The following is a 7,886-nucleotide window of genomic DNA, read 5'->3' on the forward strand; positions in this document are numbered from 1 at the left end:
TATCCCTCAGGTTGTACAACACATCCTTACGCGTGTCTTACACCCAATAGTTTGTACCTCCCACTCCCCATCCCTATGTTGCCCCCCTTCCTACAATAACCACGAGTTTGTTCTCTGTATCTGGCTCACCAATTCTTTTTTGTGAAAGTGAACAATTTTGAGTGAAGTTAAAGGTGGGGCTGGTTCTCTGGGTTGAGGAAAGGCAAAAACAGATTACACAGGGAAGCTGGACTTGACAGAAGAGACCAAGAGTGTATAATTTCTTGGAATTTAGCAAAAATTCCTAGGAGAACTTCAGACTGTGGAATTAGTGAAGTATAAATTTAGATCCCCAAGGGGTAAGTAATCCGGCAAATATCTGACTTATAGCTGGAAATTCAGCAAATAGCTGACTTATAGCTGGGAGATACATATATATATATATATCTGCAATACATGACCACTGAACCACTGTATTTGGTAGTTTAACTTAGAGCCATCTGCCATACCTACATAGATGTCTGAATGTACATCAAAAAATTACTGAGTTTTTTTGGTTGGTTTATTTATTTAATCGTTTATTTGTTTATTTATGGCTGTGTTGAGTCTTAGTTGCTGCGTGCGGGCTTTCTCTAGTTGCAGCGAGCGGGGGCTACTCTTCGTTATGGTGTGAGGGCTTCTCGTTGCGGTGGCTTCTCTTGTTGCGGAGCACAGGCTCTAGGCGCTCAGGCTTCAGTAGTTGTAGCACGTGGGCTCAGTTGTGGCTCGCGGGGCCTAGAGCACAGGCTCAGTAGTTGTGGCGCACGGGCTTAGCTGCTCCGTGGCATGTAAGATCTTCCGGGACCAGGGCTCGAACCTGTGTCTCCTGCATTGGCAGGCGGATTCTTAACCACTGCGCCACCAGGGAAGTCCCAAGATTATTATTATTATTATATTTATTTTATTTATTTATTTATTTTTGCGATACGCGGGCCTCTCACTGCTGTGGCCTCTCCCGTTGCGGAGCACAGGCTCCGGACGCGCAGGCTCAGCGGCCATGGCTCACGGGCCCAGCCGCTCCGCGGCATGTGGGATCTTCCCGGACCGGAGCGCCAACCCGTGTCCCCTGCATCGGCAGGCGGACTCTCAACCACTGCGCCACCAGGAAAGCCCCCAAGATTATTGTTAATTAAAGAAAATTAGATATCCCAAGTTCAGGAATTAATGCTTTTCTATGTATGGGAAGATGCACGAGTCTGGGCTCCCTGAAATCCTTCCTTTGATATGCACCTCAGCCATGCGGGGCCAGCATCCTGTGTTTTCACAGCCTGAGATTCCTCAAGGCTCACTGTGAGAAGTGCTGCAGTCAGTCTGATGGCAGGTATTCTTTGTTTCCTTCCTGAATTCCCTCAGGGCTCACCAGCTCACCCACTGGCTGGTGGCTGCACTCTCTGATGGCTGTGACATCCTTTGTTTACTGATATGACAGGCAATGTTCTATTTCTCACATTAGCCATTAGGAAGGCCCAGAGAGGGTAGATGGATCTATCCGCTGGGCTGAAACAGTGGGCAAGGGCTATGGATTCACCTTCCTCTCTGTCCCACCCTCAGGACCCCTTTGTGACTATTTCATAGCTCTGTGATATGGGCCCGTCTAGAGCATGCTTTCTCATGCCCAGTTGCCTCAGGCAGAGTGCACTTCAGATCATGAAGAACTACTTATTTTCTGAGAGGCCTTGCTACTCCACAGCTGAGCTTGAGCTGAATATGGTACCAACTTCCCGTTGTTCTGGAAGTTGGGACAAAAACTGTTGAGCAGGGCAGGAGTTGGAATGAGAATTAGGGTCTGAAGCATAGAACATCTGTGTAGGTATGGGAGATGACTCTAGGTTAAACTACCAAACGCAGTGGTTCAGTGGCCACGGATTGGATTACTGAGAGCGTTCAGGCTCCCTGCAGAAAGAAGTCCCCCGTACACGTTTATCAGCTTCCTCCCCTCAGGTGTCTCTGGGCCAAGCATTTCCTCGGGCTGGTCTCCAGGCCAAGGCAGAGCCTTTTAAAGTCTCTAAAGAAACATCATGGCTCCGTAGGCCTGAGAGTCTGTGCCACTCCTCAGCGAAGGATCACTGACTGAAAACCCAATTGACAACCCCATAAAGAAGACCTTTTCTGAGTTTTTCAAACAAGGAAAATAGAAAATACTTGAATCCACTTTTAAAAAATGAACGAAAGGGAAGGAACACAGACCTCCGTTAATTCACTTGACTGTGATGCTTCCCCATGTTGGTTTTTTTAAAACCTTTAATATCCACCTCCATCCATATAATTTTCATTTATTCAGTTCTTCTGATTTTATATTAATCCTTTCTTCTTTTCAAATCAGACACTTATGGCTGAAAATATCCCACAAATCATTGCTTTTGCTGCGCAAATGTTAATAGGTAAGGTATAAGCATTCACCTACAAGTATTTGGGTGGACACATGTCTTCATTTTTCTTAGATAAATACTGAAAAATGCAATGGCTGAGTCTTATGGTAGGCGCATGTTTAACTTTTTAAAACATTGCCCCACTCTTTTCAAAATGGCGATAACATTTCACAGTCCTACCAGAAAGTACTGCCATTAGTATTGTCAGCCTACTAAATTTTGGCTTGTCGACTGAAAAAAAAAAAATGCACAACATAAAAGCTGAGAATTATGTTTTATTCTGCAGACTTTCTGAGGCCTTAAGCCCAGAAGACAGCCTCTCAGATCTGAGGAACTGCTCCAAAGAGGTAAGGGAGGAACCAGGCTTTATAGTCGTTTTTGCAACAAAAAAAACGAGGCAGTCGGAACATCAAAAGATTACTGTTACTTGAAGAAAACCAGACATCTCAAATTAATGAATTTAGTGCTCTTCCATGTCGGAGGAGATGTGAGAGCCTGGGCTCATTGAAATCGTCCCTTTGGTATGCACCTGAACTATCTAGGGCCAGTATCCTGTTCTTAACCATCCTGAATGCCCTCAGGGTGCACCGTTGGGAGTGGTTGTGTCACCAAGGAGGCAACTTGTTCGTCTCCATCCTGAGTTCCCTCAGGGCTCACAGTGGGGGCAGCTGTAGTGGCTAAAGGCTAGATGGCTGCAACATCCTTTGCGGATATGGCAGGTGGCATTCTTTGTCCATAGGCATAGGAGGGGAGGTATGTACCAATATCATGGTGGGTTTCATTTGTATTCCCCTGGTGACTAAGGATGTTGAACATCTTTTCATGTTCTGATTGGGCATTTGTATATTGTCTTTTATGAACTGTTTATTTCAATCTTTTGCCCATTTTGGGGGTTGTCTTCTTATTGAGTTGTAAGAGTTCTTTATACATTCTGAATGCATCCCTCTGTTGTTTTAAACAACTACGTTTTGTATTTTTTTGTTGTTATTATATAACAATTGAAAACTGATATAACACACATAGAACACCTCATACAACAAAGACAGAATGCATGTTGTTTTCATTTTCTATTGCTACCATAACAAATTACCACAGATAAGCGATTTAAGGCAATACCCATTTATTCTCACAGTTTCCATGAGTCAGAAGTCTGGGCACACTGTGGCCCAGCTGAGTTCTCTGCTTATGGTGTCACAGCACCAAAATCAAGGATTCAGCAGGGTTGTATAATTTACTGGAGTCTCTTGGGAAGAATCCACATCCAAACTCCAGTGCTCCAAGGACAATGGTGCTTCAAGGACAAAGGATGACCCTGCCTGAAAAAGTGTCAGCGTTACACCTCCTACCAGACTCTTAGTCACCTTCCCCGCCATGTTGCGATGGTTACGAAATTCCTGAGCCCACCTGGGCAACGCCCACCTGGGCAACAGGACCTGTCCCAAATAAGGAAAAGCATCTGCCCTGTCCCACTCCAACCCTATAGAAGGAAGGTGTATGTGCCTCGACCGTCAGTAAACGAAATTTTCACCTCGGACCATTTCTTTGTTTTCTGGCTATAAAAACTGATCAATAGCACATGTTCGGGCTCGACTCTCCCAGACTACTAGGAAGTCAGACCGCTGTTCTAGCAGCGACCCTTCCCTCTAATAAATTCTATCTTGTTTACATTCTGCCTAGTGTCTAGAAATTCTTTTCCAACCCGCATTCAGACCAAGACACAAACTCATTCAGGAATGTGGGAGAGTTCAATTCCTTTTCATGCTTTGCCTTTGGCCCCTCTATCTTCAAGCCAGCAGAGGCAGCTGAGTCCTTCTTATGTTTTTAATCTCTGCCTTCCTCTTCTGCTTTTAAGGGCTCATATGACTATAGTGGACCCATCTGGATAACTCAGGATAATCTTCCTATTTTAATAATTACATCTTCAAAGTTCCTTTGCCATATGATATAACACATCTGCAGATTAATACCAGGAGGTAAAGGTCATGAGAGTCCGAACTCTGTCTACCACACATGTTCTTTTCAACCAGAACTGGAACATTATTCAAAATTAACTAAATGCCGTGCCATAAAGCAAGACGTCCAAATTTTAAAAGATTGAAATATTTTGCAGCATATTCGCTGACTGCAGTGCAATTGAGCTAGAAATAAATAACAAAATCGAGAAAACCTCCAACTGCCTGTGAATTAAACAGCACACTTTCAAATACTCATGAATTAAAGAAGGAATTCCAACAAATTAGAAAATATTTTGACTTGAGTGATAATAAAGATACAACTATGAAAACTTCTGTGGTATTATATAATTAGTGATTAGAGCAAACATACTCAGTGGTAAAATTTCGAAAGCTTTCCATTTGAAATCAAGAATAAGGCAAGATGCCACCACCACCACTTTTACTCAACATTGTATTGGAATTCTTAAAAAACAATAAGGCAGGGAAAATAAAAGTCTTGAATAAATTAAAGTATTCCATTATTAGAATAGGTTTATTTAGCAAGGTCTCTGAATATAAGATTTTAACACTAGGATTGGTTGTGTTACTGTATATCAACAATAAACAAACAAAAAATACCCCTTACAATAATCTCAAAAACATGGAACTAAACCTAACAAACAATGTCAAAGACCTTTCACTGGAAACTACTAATTTTGAGAGAAATTAAAAGAAATCCAAATAAATAACTATGTTCGTAGATTGGAAGAGTTAGTGTAAAATGTTAATTCTTCCCCAACTCATCTATAAATTCAATGTAATTCCAATCAAAATCCCAGCTGATTTTTGGTGTGAAAATTGAAACGAAATTTTGATTTAGGTGATTTTAAATTTTACTTAGATAGCAATGCAAAGAGCCAAGAATAGCTCTGGCAATCTTACAAAAGAACAAAGCTGAACAATCACACTGCCAGTGAACATGACCCTTTATAAAGCTGTGGAAATGTATTTATTATTTTAAAATTTTTATTTATTTATTGGCCGTGCTGCGTGGTATGCAGGATCTTAGTTCCCTGCCCAGAGGTTGAACCTGTGCCCCGTGCAGTGGAAGCATGGAGTCTTAACCACTGGACTGTCAGGGAAGTCCTATTTATTTATTTTTTAAGCTTGGAAATTTAGACAGTATGGTTTTATTCCAACAATAGACAAATAAGCCAATGGAACAGAACAGAGCCCACAGACAAGTTGAAAAAAGTCACCTGATAGATGACAAAGACTATATTGCTATGTAGTGGAGAAAGGACAGTCTTTTTACTGTGAATATCTGTATGGAAAAATATTAAACTTGATCCCTACCTCACAATCATATAAAAATTAATTCCAGGTGGATTGTCCATAAAATTGGAAAGGTAAAGCAATAATGATTTTAGAAGTATAGGAAAGTAATATCTCTATGAACTTTGAGTAGGTAAAGCCCTTTTAAATAAGACACAAAAAGCACCAACCATAAACAAAATAACTGATAAATCGGACTCTAGTAAAATTAAGAACTTCTGTTCACCAAAAGCCACCATTAAAAGGGTGGAAAGGCAAGCCATAGAGTGGGTGGAGCTAATTGCTATACATGTATCTGACAAAGGGCTCATATCCAGAATATATCAATAATTTTTAAAAACTGATCTGAAAAAAAAGAAAGGCAGACAACGAATAGAAAAATGGGCAAAAGATTTGTCGTTTCACAAAACAGGATACCCACTATGCTATAAATGTGGAAAAATGATCAACTTCATTAATTAGCAGGGAAGTACAAATTAAAACCAGAATGCCATATTACAGCACACAGAGTAGCTAGAAGAAAAAGAATACCTATGTTTGGTAAAGTTGAGGAGCAATTAAAATTCTTATTCATGGTGGGTGGAAGTGAAAAGTGGTAGAATTACCTGGGAAAAGCATCTACTAAAATAGAACGTCTCTATAACCAGCAGTTCTACTCCTAGGTACATACCCAACAGAAATGTGTTCACATGCTCACCAAAAGCATATACAAGAATATATATGTGTAGCAGCACTATTCATAATATCCCAGAACTAGAAGCAACTCAAATTTACTTCTGCAGTAAATGGATGATAAATTGTGGTATACTCATACAGTGAAATGTTATAGAGCAATGAAAGTGAAAAATCTATAGCCATACACAAAACATAGATAAAGCACACAAAATGTGGAACAAAAGAAGCTCACAGATAAGAAAAGGGCATTCTATTTTTTTGTTTGCTTGTTTGTATTGTGGAACTTGATAAGCTGTTTCTAAATTTTTATGGGCAGCAAAATATAATTCTAATGTGTTAAACAATTCTCATACAAATAATATGTGTCAAACTTTAATTCATTATGAGGGAACCAAACAGAATATGAAAAACTAGGATTTTAGACTGGGAGGGGAAAAGGAATGCTAAGATCAAAACTGGTTAATGTTTTCTTGAGCAATAAAACTATAACCTTTGGGGTTATCTTCTCAGCTAGATAGAAAAGAAAGTCATTTTACCTCAGCTTTATAGAATTGTAGGGGCGAGGGATAAATTCGGAGTTTGGGATAACATATACACGCTACTATATATAAAATAGAAAATCAACAAGGACCTACTGTATAGCAGAGGGAACTCTACTCAGTGTTCTGTAATAAGCTATATGGGAAAAGAATCTGAAAAAGAGTGGACACATGTATATGTATAACTGAATCACTTTGCTGTACACCTGAAACTAACACAACATTTTAAATCAACTATAGTCCAATATAAAATAAAAATTAAATTTATAAAAAATGTGAACATGGAGAATCAATAAGACAAACTCATCCACATCAAATCCAGTTTCCATTCCATCTCCAGAATTGGAGTTAAAAGTCAAAGCAGGCTGACATAGATGAGATATAGGAGATCTCATATAGATTTTTCCTTTCAAGTGATTGTACTAGGTTAAATACTCTAGTGTTATATGTCAATTAATATTTCCTTTAAAATGATATTCAGCAATTAGAAGTATTGAAAGAACCAATATCAGAACTGATATCCAATATGACTACATACCAAACAATGAAAAAGTGCCTTTAATTTGAATACACTAAGATTTCATCTGAGGATAAATGCACAAATTATTTTATCAGACAAACTTCTCCTTCTGTAGAAAAATATCATCAGCTATTTGAAAAATCACATATGCTAGGAAATCTGTACAGATTAGTTATGGTAGTTTTTTTTTTTACCAAAGGTACTAACACCTTCAATGAAGTTAACTTCCTTCTTTTTAACTTGGTAACAACTTATTCAAAGTATAGTACTCTCTGTAACTCTGCAACAGTTAATTTGTTGCAACTGACAGAGCATTTATAGATAATAAAATATTTGTGAAAATAAATGTGTATCATCACATGCTTAAATAAATATTCAAAAAAAATATTGGGAGACTTCCCTGGTGGCGCAGTGGTTAAGAATCTGTCTGCTAATGCAGGGATACACGGGTTCAAGCCCTAGTTCGGGAAGATCCCACATGCCCACCACAAGCAAT

This window comes from Kogia breviceps, chromosome 12 (genome assembly GCF_026419965.1).
Source record: "Kogia breviceps isolate mKogBre1 chromosome 12, mKogBre1 haplotype 1, whole genome shotgun sequence".
NCBI lineage: Eukaryota > Metazoa > Chordata > Mammalia > Artiodactyla > Physeteridae > Kogia > Kogia breviceps.